The sequence below is a fragment of the Vicugna pacos genome, chromosome 7 (genome assembly GCF_048564905.1).
Source record: "Vicugna pacos chromosome 7, VicPac4, whole genome shotgun sequence".
NCBI classification, from domain to species: Eukaryota; Metazoa; Chordata; class Mammalia; order Artiodactyla; family Camelidae; genus Vicugna; species Vicugna pacos.
The window spans coordinates 34,138,917-34,154,706 of NC_132993.1; the positions used below are offsets into that span (position 1 = coordinate 34,138,917).

General features: G+C 37.1%; 1 protein-coding gene and 1 long non-coding RNA gene across 6 annotated transcripts in view; one reads left to right on the forward strand and one right to left on the reverse strand.

Annotated features, from left to right (window-relative positions):
• Positions 1–3,428, reverse strand: part of LOC140697374 (uncharacterized) — a 31,385-nt gene extending 27,957 nt beyond the window's left edge. Inside the window, exons 1-3 of one of the 2 annotated variants that reach the window (XR_012074341.1) lie at positions 3,312–3,428; positions 1,644–1,839; positions 1,073–1,437 (exon numbers count right to left, since the gene is read on the reverse strand). This is a non-coding gene — a long non-coding RNA (uncharacterized lncRNA). Of the gene's footprint in view, positions 1–1,072; positions 1,438–1,643; positions 1,840–3,311 lie in introns of those variants that run through there. The other variant, XR_012074342.1, reaches the window with a different exon arrangement.
• The window catches only part of IMMP2L (inner mitochondrial membrane peptidase subunit 2), a 786,445-nt gene that overhangs the window by 559,131 nt on the left and 211,524 nt on the right, over positions 1–15,790 (forward strand). The window lies entirely within an intron of this gene.

A 15,790-nucleotide genomic window follows, 5' to 3' on the forward strand; every position in this document is an offset into this window, starting at 1 on the left:
GAAATTGGTGACATGAGCTAAGCTAAACTGGCTTTGCAAAGTATAAGGAGTCTGAAAGTGAACTCCTTCTTCCCCCTCTGGATCTTACCCTTAGTTGTATGTGGATGAACCAAGGAATACTGCCGTCTTGTAAGAAAAAAGTGGCCCAGTACGAAAAATTGCATGCCACTTGAGTTAGAATGCCTAGAATCATTCAACAGAGTCTCTTGCATTAAGTCTTACAGCTCTAAGTCACTCCTGGAATTTAGAGTACTCTGAACCCGTCCTCAGATTTATAAACTATTTAAACTAGAGTCCCCTGCTCTGTTATTCTCTTCCTCTCATCTTGTAGACTGGGTGTACGCAAGCCCAGTGGCCCAGTCCTTTTAATATCAGCATTCACAGTCAGCAAGGGGACCTTTATCATACACCTTTTCTTTCTGTCTTTGCTTTTTCCATTTGTTTCCATTATTAATTAGGAACAGAAATCTAAGGGGGAATATGTACTTTGTCCTTATTGAAACAAAGCCTCTGGAGCCAGGGCTGGCCTTATACATAGTCAAGGCCCAAGGGCCTTACCCATGGAGGAAGGTTTGAGGAGAGACTGAAAACATCTCCTGTATCTTGATTGTGGTGGTGGTTTCATAGGTGTATACATCTATCAAAATTCATCAAATTGTACTCTGAAATGTGTGTAGTTTACTGTATAGAAATTATACCACAATAAAGTTATTTAAAAAAATCTCCTGAACCCACAATCATACAGCCTGAAATGTCAGCATCAAAGATGAAAAGCATAGAGGGAGACTGAAGACTTCTTAAAAATCTTCATGAGTCTTGTGTTATAAAAGCACATACTTTTTTTTTCAACATTTTTATTGATTTATAATCATTTTAAAATGTTGTGTCAAATTCCAGTGTTCAGCACAATTTTTCAGTCATACATGGATATATACACACTCATTGTCACATTTTTTTCTCTGTGAGCCACCATAACATTTTGTGTATATTTCCCTGTGCTATACAGTATAGTCTTGTTTATCTATTCTACAATTTTGAAATCCCAGTCTATCCCTTCCCACCCTCCGCCCCCCTGGTAACCACAAGTCTGTATTCTCTGTCTATGAGTCTATTTCTGTCCTGTATTTATGCTTTGTTTTTGTTTGTTTGTTTTTGTTTTTTAGATTCCACATATGAGTGATCTCATATGGTATTTTTCTTTCTCTTTCTGGCTTACTTCACTTAGAATGACATTCTCCAGGAGCATCCATGTTGCTGCAAATGGCATTATGTTGTCAGTTTTTATGGCTGAGTAGTATTCCATTGTATAAATATACCACATCTTCTTTATCCCGTCACCTGTTGATGGACATGTAGGCTGTTTCCATGTTTTGGCTATTGTAAATAGTGCTGCTATGAACATTGGGGTGCAGGTGTCATCCTGAAGTAGGGTTCCTTCTGGATACAAGCAAGCACATACTTTTTACGAGAGCATTATATAATTTCTCTCTTCTAATACCACAAGAAGGCTTAATTCAGTGAATTCTGTGTATCTACTCTTTTCAAAGAAAACTACCTGGGACTAAAGAGAGACATGGTGGCGGGGGGGTTCTTTAAATGAGGAGGAAGTTATGCAAAGACAGACTTCATGGACTTAACCATACCTTTGCTTGGGTCATCTGCCTGAGACGCTTCTAGATATTTCATCTCTGTTCATATGGTGTGAGCCAGAGAGCCCGGTGTTTGGTTGGTGCCTCATTACCCCCTCCAATCTATGCGCATCTGGCTGTACAATTCAAGTTCAGTGCAGCTCTGTCTCCTCCAGGCCTTTCCTCCAAGTCTATTTCTCTAGGGAGCTCACTATGAAAACAAAGGAACAGTGCTTTCAAGTATGTTGAATACTTAACTGTACATGGTAAAGTTAATATAGCTGTCATTTCCACATACTTTTTATTTGTGATTATGTTTCGAGTAAGCACAGTAATGGCAATCTTAAAAACCCTGTGGCAAAAGTGAAGAGGGTTAGACCTCTTCCCTGATGTAATGTTCTGAAATAACATTTTTGCAGGTTCCTCTTATTACTGAAGGCATGTATAGTAATATATCATGCTAGAAAATTCTACTGCATGCTCCAGAAAAACAACATGAAATTTTTTACACTATTTGAATTATCTCCTTCATTCTCATAATTCTGAGGTTAGATTCCCACAGGGAAGACCAAAGTATGTCCTCAAAATATATGTATAAGAAAAATGTAGGTGACATGTCCTGCCTTTTTTTTGCTATGGCAAACATATCAAATACTTTCTCTAATATCATCTGAGAATGTAGAAGCATATTCAACACAATCAAAAAATAAATTCTTCAGCAGCAGTTTCAGAAAGGACTTAGGCACATAGGACTTTTCATGTGATTTTTTCGTTCTGGAAATAGGTACTGCGCCTTACTATATGACTGGTGTTTGAAGCAATGTGGATGAATTAGTAAGTGTCCTTACTCTCATGAGTCTACATTAACTGTGGTGTAAGGAGGTGGGGTCTAGAAACAGGACATAAAGACAAACTGCACAAAAGTCAATAAGTGATAGCAGTAGGTGCTGTGAAGATACAGAAGAGGGTGTGGTGATACCCATTGACTGAATTCAGTAGAGCAGGAGTGTTTGAGCTTTGAGTAGTCAGGGAAGGTGGCCCAGACCTGCTTCATAGAAAGGAGTAGTCCTGTGGAGATACAGAGTCAAAGTGTTTAAGGGAGAGGGAATGGCAAGACCTTAAGGTGTTAATGAGGTTGGTGTGTATGAGGGAAAGAATGCTCTCTAATAGAATATGGAGTGGGTGGAAAGAGGCCAGAGAAGGAGGTAAGGTCAGAGCTTGGAAAGCCTGTGGGCCATGACAGTGCTTAGATTTGAAGTGAGATGGGAAGCCACTGTTTGAAGCAAGGGAGTGATGTGACCTGATTATTATCTTGAAATGATCATGAGGCTAGTATATTTCAGACTGTAGCAGGCAGGGGCAAGAAGCTAGGCTGTGGGGGTGAGGGGCTAGACTAATCTAGACAGGAGGTGAGAGCAACTTCAACCAGGTGATAGAACAGAAATGGAAGGAAACCGCTGTAGAAGGATTCTGGATGTGTATTCAAGATCAAGTCAGAAGGCTTGCTGAGGATTAGATATAAGGACTGAGAAACAGGAGGAATGGAAGGTGGGTCCTTGCCTGGGCTTGATCTGAACAATTGGATGCCGGGTAGGAAGAGTTGCTGAGAAGGGGTGGACAAGCTGGAGGGGAGAACAGGCTGAATGGGAGTAAGGGTCAATGGGAATGACATATATGAATTACCTGAACAGTGTACTCGGCTAAGAGGACACTGTTGCTCTTGCTGCTGCCAATGGCATCCTTTCTTAGGGGTTAGTGTCATCTGCTCATTTCCATATGTTTCAGGCTGGTGGAATTTCGGATATTCTTCTTTGTCCCCGTGGAAACATTTGGAACATTCCTATAAAACACAGAATGAGGTCAAGTGTATCTCATGCGTTTCTAACCCAGGGCTCTCATCCTCCTCCTGATGCTCTGCTTTCCCTCATCTGCTTGTCTGTCTGAGGCCTCCCTGAGCACAGCATCCCACCTTTTATCACTCACCCTCTTCCTTCCCTGGACCATTGTAACCCTTGTTTCTGCCTCTTACCACCTCCCCTCCTCGGGAAAATTACATTCATCAGATTTTAGGAACCTAAACTCTTTAAGGCTCTAAGCGGGTATTTTGAGATCACACAATAGATGATTGACTCAATCATGATATTTTTAAAATTTTTAAAAATTGAAGTATAGTTGATTTACAAAGTTGTGTTAGTTTCTGGTATACAGCATAGTGATTCAGTTATACATGTATTAAGTCAGAGAAAGACAAAATACCGTATGATATCACTCATATGTGGAGTCTAAAAAAAATGATACAAATGAACTTATTTACAAAATAGAAACAGACTCACAGACATAGAAAACAAATTTATGGTTACTCAAGAGGAAAGCGGGGGAGGGATAAATTAGGAGTTTGAGATTAGCAGATACAAATTACTATATATAAAATAGATAAACAAGATCCTACTATATAGCACAGGGAACTATATTCAATATCTTGTAGTAACCCATAATGGAAAAGGAAAATGTATATGTATATGTGTATGTATGACTGAAACATTACGCTGTACACCAGAAATTGACTCAACATTGTAACCTGACTATACTTCAGTAAAAAGAAGATATATATATATCTTAATCATTACATTTTGATCATTTTGTGAAGAGCACAGTGTTTGGCACTAAAGAAATTTTATGCAGCTATGTATAAACATTGCCGTTGCTTTTCATGAACTTAGAATATAATTGAAGATATAAAACACATTCATATAAAGTAACTAAATAATAATAGTTAATTAGGCATTGTGGAAACCATAGGGCTGAGTTTATTATACAGCATAGTATGATTATTTTCTTACTTTGGAGTGGTTACAGTGATGTAATGATAATTCTAATCTCCTCTTATGACTTTGAAATTTACTAGTAGTGCAATTATTAGTGTGTTGATTAAGAGCATTGGGCTTTATGTCATAGTTAAACCCTTACTATGTTACTTCCTGTGACCCTGGACAAGTTTCTTAAGTCTTCTAAACCTTACTGTCCTCATCTGTAAAAAAGAGAATAATAATATAATCTACCTATATGGTTTTTTATGTGACAAAAATGAAATAATTGTCTGACACATGGTAAGAAGTAAATAAGCATTTACTGTCCTCCTCCTCCTTCCTATTTTCATTGAATGGTGTAAACATGAAAGGCATGAGTAGAGTAAACAAAGCTTTTCCAGGTACAGGCTGCCTGAGGATGGGCCAGTACCTTGAGCTTGGGGAAAAAGATGGTAACAAAAAATTTACCATTGCCCAAGACCAGATCACAAGGGCAGAAGAATGACCTTGGTGGTAGAAGATAAAAGGTGCAGGAGACAGTGAGGAAATCTGGTTGCTGGAGTCGCTGGTTACCATCTTTCCAAATAATTGTATCACTGAGGAAAAGGAAGAAAAGATTTCAGCACAATAATGAAATTTTATTGTTGGGCAATGTTGAAGCACCTATTAACTACGTATTGACTCAATGGGGTTTTTGATTTCCACTGCTCAGTCGTACATATAACAGAATGATTAAGAGTAGTATATTCAGTAGCTGCAGAACTGATTACTTCTCCTGTGCTAAGACTAAACCTACCACTAAGATCAGATAAATTTGTCTCTTGACAGACTAGTATTTAATAGCAGTTATCTTCCTCCATCTAACCCCTCCTTCTGTGGTCCTTTTCTTATTATTGGGAATGAGAAGAAATTTACGATTCCATCATTCTATGACATTTCCCTTTGTCAATGGCACCTTCTCTGTCACTTTTTGATCAGTGAAGAATCACACAGTGACTCATTCCTGATTTGTTAATGCAAAATCTTTTTAAATTTAATCACTTGGAGACAGTCATGATTAGTTATTTAGCTTTGCAGATTCTTATAAGTCATGAGCCTGGTTAGGCAGAAGATGTTGAGGAACTCGTTGAATTATGCAAAGTTAGGTTCAAAAAGTCAATTTTGATTTACAGCTGTTGCGTGAACAATTCTGTGCAGGCTCAGTGAAGCACATCATCTGTGAATAATACTCTGTACTTGTGCAGAAACAGCCTGAACAGACAGAGGCTTCGTTCTATATGATTAACGCACAAGTGCTTTATAAACTGTGAAGCATTCTACTGACACAAAATAGAATTTATAGGCAGCGTTTATGTGACTGAGGGCAAACCAGTCTCAAGGATAGTGAGGAGTTCCTAACGATGCCCAAGATTAAAGGGGGCCTTATTTTCTCAAGTGGAGGTAAATATCTTAGTGTTACTTAATCCTGTACACAGCTTCATAGGCTTCCATGTTTTGTTGATTACCGCAAGGACAGCAATTTCAGTCGCCATTAAATACTGTGGGCATTACACACCAACCATTGTAGAGTTATAAGGAAGTCAACAATACAGTACTTAAGAATTCCTGAGATTTTGTTCTCCTTCCATATTGATTCCCAGTAGGCAAATAGCTTTGCTAAGTCAGGGGACTCTGCAGAAATGGGGATATATGTATACTTAAGCATCATTTTTGTTTCTCCTTTTTCTGGCTTGTGGTTGAAAGGCAGCATAACTCTGCTTTTGTCCCCGTGTGAGGGGAGTCTTCTGCCATTTCTTTGATGAGCAAAATTAGAAAGATCTCGATAAGGTGTCCATATTGCAAATTATAATATTTTGAAAGGGAGTAGAACATTGCCTCCAGGTGGAGTCTGTGGCTTGTCACTACATATAGTGGCTTTGCTTGATGTATATGTTTTGGAGCAGGACCCCAGCCAGTAGTATGAAATAGACAGGAGAGACAGAGGTCCACATTTAATAGATTGTCCAGACCACATGTGCTCTGAGGGTAAAGGCAGGTGGGCAGGTAAGGGGAACTCAGGTGGAAGCCTAGTGCCGTGAATGTGGTTCGTATAGAGATGGTTGCAGCCAGGCAGCAGGCGGTGGGGAAAGCAAGTACAGAAGACTCACCTAGAGCAACAGGAAGGATCCCAGTTGTCAGGCAATTGCCTCTACTCTGCACTCTCTGCCTGGGTTACCTCTGACTCAGGAAATGGGAGAGGCTGAGCTGCCTTCAAGAAACTATGTTCAGTATTGTGTCCTGAAGCTAAGACTGGAGGAAAGTCAGATTCACAGAATTTATACAGCAATTGCTGAGCGATCAATATAATGTTAAAACCCAGTGTGATATCAGAAATTCTCAGTAAAAATATCAACAAAAGGCATATGCTGGGAGTGTTAATTATGCCATGACAATGTCTTTCTCTTCTTTCTGAGTGTATCTCTTTCTGGCTGACTATCTCCTGTGTGTATGTGAGGATCGATTTCTCTTTCTCTCTCCCTCCCTCCTTCTCTCCACTGTATTTTTTTTTATCATCTCCTTTCCTTTTCCTTCTGTTTCTATGTCTTTCTCTGTCAACTCCTGATTTTGTCTTTTTTATACTCTTTCTAAAGCAGACACGATACGAAACTGAAATGTGTGTGTATATATGTGTGTGTGTATATATATGTGTATATATATATATATACACAAAGAGAGACAAAAACAATAAAAAATTATATGTGTAGATACACAGGTGTGTGTGTATATTATGTGTGGAAGGTTGGGGCTAGAATCATCTCAATGTTTTCTCACTTGAATATTTGGCACATGATGCTGGGGAGACGCAAAGAGCTGAGGCTGGAAGAGTTGATATTCACTAAGCATCTCTGTCTGTGTCTAAATGATCCTTCCTTGTGGTTTCTCCAGCATGGTGGCTCAGGTAGCTGAACTTCTTTATATATGTTGGCTAAGGTATCCAAAACATGAGGGTGGAGAGGAGGAGGCAGAGAGGGAGAGAGAGAAAGAAATGGATGGAAGCTGTGTTGCCTTTTGTATCCTAGCCTCCCAAATCATGCAGCATCACTTCTATTACTTTCTATTGATCAGAGCTAGTTCCGGGACAGACACTAAAGCAAGGCCATATTCAAGAGAGGGGAATTAGACCAAAGGAATCTCAAAGAATTTGCAGACATGTTTTAAAACTACTACAAACATTTGAAATATTTACAGTGAACAGCTTTTCTTGGGGATAACAAGTAAATAAAATTTTTTCATGGATCTCATAAAAGGACACTCTGTGTGATGTAAAAGATGATGGCCTCACCAATGTCTGTACAAAAAAAATGCAATGATAAAATTCACAGAGATGTTTATTGTAGCATTTCTGGGTGCTAGTACCAAAGTACATTTCAGGAAAAAAATATTAAAGTTTCTAAAGACTTTATTCCAAGATCTCTAATGGACAAAAGAGAATCCAGGAAAAAACTTAAAGACTCTAGAAAAGTTAATGGGCTATACCTCTTTCAGCTGATCCTCTATGAATATTATATTTCATGGTAAAACATTTAAAAGACTTAGGCATCAAAGAGATCATGATGATATTTCTTGACAAGAACCAGAAGTAAAAATAATCTTTGTAGCTAGTTAAGGGCAGGTCTTGAGGTTTTTAAATTAATTTGGTGTTTAGTTCTTAGATAAAATAAATAAATTGTTATTCTCCTCACATAACCAACAATTTCAGACATGGACCATTTTTAATATATAGAGGATGAAAATATATCAACTTGAAAATGGTTGATTCCAAGTTCAGTGGAACAGTCTTTTAACAAATGTCCATTTGCTACTCTTGAGCTCCCATCCTTATACATAAAATGGTTATAGTAATTGGCTTTTCATCATTAATATTTCTTCACAGTTGTTTGAATCTGATGTGAGTTTTTTTTTAATTTTGAAGAAAATTAATGACAAATAGGTAAGGGGAAGTGTTGGGAGTTAACTTACTTCTTACACTATTTGTTCTTAAATCATGTTTGACTAAGAGGGCAGGATACACTTTTGTGGATGACGTCCTCCTATTTTTGCCTTCTTTATATTGTCTTTATTAATATTTTTTCTCTCAAGGATTTAGCACAGAATCATTCAATCAGTTACACATTTAGCAATTAGTGTACACATGAGCAGTCTTCTCTTTTCTTTTCAATTAAGTAATACAGGACACAGACTGTGAAATGAATGGATAAAAGGTAATTACATGGCATACTTAATAGAAAGCCAAGTTCACTAGCTTTTTAATGTTCTTTCATTTAAGTATCCATACTTGATTATTGTTGTGTTTTTTCCCTACTGCTACCTAATAAGACAGGAAATTACAATGAACTTCTGAATGCTATCAAGTAGGCTAATACCATTTTATCTCAGACATAATGTCAGTAGATCTACATGGAAATTGCAGCATTTATTCTAAAAGTGTGTGGCAAAGTCGAGCTATGAGAGTATTTGGGGGAGGGACTCTTTGGGGTCTGTTTTAATTTTTAAAGACAGCTCCTCATACACTTTTTTTCATTGAAGTAGAGTCAATTACAATGTGTCAATTTCTGATGTACAGCACAATGTCCTAGTCATGCATATACATACATATATTCATTTTCATATTTTTTCATTAAAGTTTATTATAAAATATTGACCATAGTTCCCTGTGTTATACAGAAGAAACTTTTTTAAATCTATTTTTTATATATAGTGGCTAACATTTGTAAATCACAAACTCCAGAATTTATCCCTTCCTACCCTCTTTCCCTGGTAACCATAAGGTTGTTCACTATGTCTGAGAGTCTGTTTTGTAGATGAATTCATAGTGTCCTTTTTTTTTTTTTTTGAGATTCCACATATGAATGATAGCATATGGTATTTTTCTTTCTCTTTCTGGCTTACTTCACTTAGAATGATGATCTCTAGGTCCATCCGTGTTGCTGCAAATGGCGTTATATTGTTCTTTTTATGGCTGAGTAGTATTCCATTGTATAAATATACCACAATCTCTCTATCCAGTCATCTGTTGATGGACATTTAGGTTGCTTCCAAGTCTTGGCTATTGTATATAGTGCTGCTATGAACATTGGGTGCATGTATCTTTTCAAATTAGAGTTCCCTCTGGTTGTATGCCCAGGAGTGGGATTCTGGATCATATATGGTAAGTCTATTTCTAGTTTTTTTAGGAATCTCCATACTGTTTTCCATAATGGCTGCATCAAACTACATTCCCACCGCAGCAGTGTAGGAGGGCTCCCTATTCTTCACACCCTCTCTAGCATTTATCATTTATGGACTTCTGAATGATGGCCATTCTGACTGGTGTGAGGTGATACCTCAGTAGTTTTGATTTGCATTTCTCTGATAATTAGTAATATTGAGCATTTTTTCATGTGCCTATCGGTCATTTGATCATATACTCTTGATGCCTAGAAAGACTGATGTCCTTGTGTGAGGCCATACCCTTGAAGTGAGGGTTGCTTATTAAGACCACATATCAAAAATTATGTTCAATGTTTATTTTCTGTTCATTTCACCTACTGAAAAACAACATGATGTACATGTTTGACTATTTCTGTATAGAAAATAAAAACTGGTCTTCCTTTGCTCTTCCTCTTTAACTCTAAAATATTTCTTAAAGTTGTTTTTTCCCCACATCTTGTGCCATGATTTGATTGTTTACCCCAGCAGTACAAGTTTTACAAGATCACCTTTCCTCTGCCAACTCCCACCATCTTCTTTCGCTTCATTTTCATATATAGCCATGGATGGTTAGATGAAGTTAAACACTTTCCATTTTTTTTTTGTCTTACAGAAATTTCCCTTGACCTTTTCTTGAATGACATATGTAAAAAGCTCTAGGGTAGGGTAGGGGCAGAGGCATAAACAAGAGCATTTCTCCAAATTGAGTTAATCAACTGTATAGCAGTTCTACCTTGGAGTAGTAATTAGAGCACATAAATGTGATAAAAAATGAAATATCCAACAACTACTGTCATATTTTTCTCACATTGGAGAATCCTGTTCTCCAAGTGATGATCTTTTTATCTACTGTTTATTTACATGATTAAGACATTCAGTATTTAAAATAAAACCAACAGGTCCAGTTTCACACTTTGACAGAAACATGCTAAGTGTGATACCTGCAACCCTGTGACTGATAAGAACAATGGTGCCCCTGTATATCTTTTGCAGGAATCCTTTGGCAAAGGTGCTACCAAATTGGAACCTCCAGAGGTCTTTTAACATCCCAGAGATCTTTTCCCTGAGGATGAATATTGAATCTAACATATTAAGGGAGAAATAAAAATAAATAAATCTGGATCCCTATCTTCACTATTTTATCTGCCTGACAGACTACAAATGTCATCAGAAACCTCTTCTCAATTTTACTTTAATAAAGTAGGTGAAAGAAACACTGGGTGAAAGAGAGGCAATTCTTCCCTGGATTCTTTGGCCAAAACCTGGCTTCATGCTGATACAGGCTGACTATTTAAATAAAGCAATATTCTATGTGAAATCACAAAGGGAAGGAAAAGAAAGTTTTAGATAGAAAACAACCTAAAATAATCCTGGGAACTGTCACTTTGTCATACGTAAGACTCAGGTCAACTTGCCAAGTGACAAGGTGAGCTGAATGCTCCCTTAAAGCCACTGAGAAGGGTATGCTTTTAATTCTCTTGTACATCCAACCATGGGGGACTATTCCTGGATAAGTGTGAATCTGCACTACTGTTGTCAATAAGGTTAGAATGTGAAATAATCTGTAGTACATCAGGATATAGGGCTCTCATTAACCTAAATTCTGGGATATCAGTTTCAGTCTATCTCAAAGGAATGCTTAAATAAGGACTGTAATGTCACAGTGATAAGAAATAGTATTCTAATTTAAAAATAAGATCTTTTGAGACACAGTTTAGATCAAATTAACAATGCGTTAACAATACATTTCAGTTACTAGCTAATAATTAACTTGTGGCCAAAATATTTATGTGTGAAGTTTGATAGACTTTACTTTGTGAAAAAATTAAATATAAGTATAGTTGGCTTAGTGAATTATTTTTAAACATCCTAGTAATAAAAGGGTAGAATCTTTCTTAAAAGTCAAATGAATGCCTCCTTTCAGGTAAAATCTATATTTCCAAGGGTTCATTTTTTATGAGCTCATTTTCTATTTTCGTTTTCTTTGGAGAGTTCACCTACTGTTTATTTCTTTCCTTTTTTCATGATATAAATAACACCAAATGTATATATACTTTGTTCTTTATATAGAAAAGTAGTTTGATGGATAAGTGACCCTATGAAATGCTTTCTTTGAATTGATTCTCAAAACAATACTTGATAACAGAAACTTATCTTTTTCTTATATTTCTGGTCAAGTGATACAAATTTTCTCTAATAGTACAAGAATTACTTATTCTTGAGAATAAAATCAAGAATAATAATTTTGGAGGGGAGGGTATAGCTCAGTGGTAGAACATGTGCTTAGCGTGCATGAGGTCCTGGGCTCAATCACCAGTACTTCCATTAAAAAAATAAGTAAATAAATAAATCTAATTACCTCCCCCCTTCAAAAAATTAATGTAATTAAAATTAAATGAATAAATTTTTTTAAAAAGGTATAGGCAGGAGTCAAGCTCAACCAGTTCTATAACCAATGTCTATGTATTTTTTTTTTAAAAAGAGTAATAGTTGTATTTCATTGTTTCTTCATCACTGAAAGTAGTTTCATGATCAATAAATGACTCGTGATTTATGTGTTCTTTGTCCTTATTGTAGTCAAAGGGCTAAAATTCAAGAAGTGACTACTGGTGGGGCAGTGTGTTTTTGTCTGGTAACCTAGCCATAGGCATGGTCACCATAGCAACTGCCCCAGGCTTGCCTCTTCCCTGGTGAAGATTTAGAATGATCAAACTCTTTGACACACCTAATTTAATTGTTGACTGTGTCATGCAGTGGGGGCAAATCAGAAAATCAATCTGATTTCACCAGCTTCCACCTTCTCTCTTATTATCCATTAAATGAAAGTCTTGACTACCAATCTGATGGGACCAACACTGCATCCAGAATTTAGCAAGATATCAAATGGTTTGCTCATACTACACCTCTGAAGAACCAGGGCCCCCTCATATTCTCACAAATAGGTGGTAGAATTTTTCTAATTCTAAATCCTGCTTGAAGTATACAAAACAGGACACAGTATTAGACCAGAGTCTGTCTGATTTTTGTGGTCTTCTCGGCCTAACCCAAACAATGGAGTTAATGAAGAGGAGAAAAATAATGTTGCAAAGCTTCAAACATTCCTTATGGGTTTTGAGTCCTTTAATGTTTAAAGTCTTCTCAAAGGGATATGAATGTGTCAGATGGATTTAGAGGGTTCAAGTAAATTATTAAAAAACTCTTCTAAAGTATGATATCAAATTATAGCAAGCTCCAAATTGAGTTTTATGTCTTGTATGTATGTCTTGACTATGTTAATTTAAATATAATTCAGAAATATATTTTGAATTATATATATTCATCAAAAATAGATGCCAAGTTCCTACAGACAAAATTTTTACTACCAATTTCCTTTGGACAAAATATAATAAACAATTGACAAGCATTTTAGGATTTTTGTATGCAACTATTGATGGAAGATACAAAGACTTTCATCTAAGAATTGCATTTAAGCCTGATGTTTGCATACTGTTGTACAGTTCACGAACATTAGCACATCCATTCTCTCCTGAACACTGGGCTCCAAACCCCTCTTAAATAAGTAACAGATATTTCCACAATTTTATGAATGCTGCTATTTCCAAAGCAGAGTGTTGTTATTATTTTCATGGCACCTGGGCACTGTGAATGCTGTATAGGAGTGGTGGGAAATACTAACAGACCCAAGTTTATCCTTATTTAACCAAAGGAAGTACTGTGGCTGTTACTGTTGTTTTCTACCTAATGAACCAAATCTGTAATAAGGCTACAAGTTTCAGCAGAGCTGCAAGTGCTTTGCAAGTACACTTCGGAAGGACACTGCCAGAAGAGAGAATCTCTGACTGATGCCAAAGACTCTGGAGAGTTACTGAAAAGCAACTCCCTGACCAGTTACACTGAAGTACTCTGCTGTTAATGTCGAGGTGAGATGGAGAAGCCTCCTCGTGCCAGAGCACTTTATACTTCCAGTTTTCATAGCTGTGTCAAGATAATGTTCCTTGTGGTAGGCTATGGGTAGTTAAGCACATTTGTTATTCTGAGATCCAAGCTCTCCCATTACAGAATACATGAAAATATAATGTGATCCCAGCCAGGACGGCTAGTCTGAAAAGGAGAACTGAAGAAGAAACAAGCAGGGGTTGTCATCCCAGGCCTTTCGCTCCCTGGCCTGGTTTTCTAGAATTCTTTTATGCTCTCGACATTGAAATTCCTCCAAGGGAGAGTAATTGGAAGTAAAGCACATTGACCTCTGCTGGCTAATTGTATAAGGGCTAATGCAGAGGAAAACTGAGGGATGTGCAAAGATGCTGGTGGCAGATCACCTCTTGCTTTGATCACAGTAGGGGAGCTGGTGTTTTTGGCAGATGAGGATCTCAGGGTGGGTGTCTGCAGCTCTCAATCTCCCACTGGGACGTGGCACCTCTAGATACCACTCTCTGTGCAACCTCACCAGGTAGGACTGAGCCTTCCATCTCCAGTGAAGAGAACCACCTTTAGTTTTAAATACAAGGGGAGAGTAAAGAATGGAATTGTGAAAAAATATATTTTTCTGCATCTCTTCATTACGTGTCAGAATTCAGCCAAGGTTATACAATAAGTTACATATACAGTAACACTGAGCAAAGCTTATCCCATTGAAAACATGTTTCAAAACATAAAAAAAAATTCTTAATCATGAATGTCTCATTTAAGAAGCTAGTAATTCTAATTCCTGTTCCCTTTTCTCTCTCAAATAACGGGTCATACACTAAATTATTTTTTTAAAAAAGTCAAGATATCAGAGGAGAGAAAAGACATCAGCAGAAGAACTGTTGAAATCTGAATAAAGTTGGTAATTAGTTAATAGTATTAAATCAGTGTTAAATTCTTATTATTTTTTGATAAGTGTGCTATGGTTGTATAAGATGTTAACATTAGGGAAATCTAGGTGAAAGTTATATGGGTACTCCCTCTACTCTTTTCCTAATTCCAAGTCTATAATTATGTAAAAATATTTTTTAATGAAAACTCAGAGCAGTTACTGGGGCATGAGTAAGAAGAATGATAATTAGTGGGACATAGTGATAATTTCTTTTTTTAAACCCTACAAGTATAATGAGAGTTAGAAGCTTAGGAAAGAATATGAAAATACTATTTCAAAAATGTAGGAACACATATGATCAATTCCCAGCATTCGGACTTTCAAATTTGCCTGACACTTGGCAGTCACTTCCATAATGCAGGGTAAATTATGAGATATTCCATCTGAAAGGAGCAAAAAGCCAAATTACTTCTAAAACCTTTAAAGAAATAGCTCTTCAATGGCCTTTCTGTCTCAAAAACATCAGTGCAAAGTTTCTGAACTCTCCAGAATAAATCAGCTACCTTGTCCTCTGCAAGCCCTGTGCTCCGCACGTCACCCCAACTTAGCACACCCCTCTGTGTCCCTAACTAGGGGCCCACCCCTCAAGGTAGGAATTGAATTATTGTTTTATCTTCCCTAATGCCTTAGTCCATGATAGGTACTTGCAGAATTTTTTTTTCCCAAGGGATCAGTGACTTTGTGGGACAAAATGTATACATTGTAAAACATTTTTTGTAAGAGCATCTTTGGTTCGCTGTCCTGCCCAGAGTTCAACCATGAGATAAACACTTCACTGAAGCCCTCGCTGTCCTGAAGGTGTGGAAAATATACCTTTACTGCACCACAGAATTAAATGTAAATGATCCTGAAAACAAATGATGCCTCTGTGAGAAAAGCCTTGAGTAATAAAGGCACAAGTGTATTTGCTGATTCTGCTCTTCCTAAGTTGCATTTGTGATTCCCAATATTGAAATCCTAGCTCCTTGAAGGTTTAGGCTAGTTGAATATACTTTCACCACAATTTCCCACTCCAGCCAGTTTTCAGTATCTCACGGTTCATTTCAACGAGTCATAGTAGGGCCATTTAGTTAGAGATGAATTCCCAGTAATCAGCTTGCCATTTTACACACTGTATTATTAAAAGTAGTGAAATAGAATTACATTTGAAAGTAAACATACTGAAAAAAAGAAAGTCATGCGAAAGTCGCCATCTGGAAATGGATCATTCTTGGAAGGCCCTGAATTGGTTTTGGCTTCCTCAAAACATTTTGTTCATGGTAAGTGTG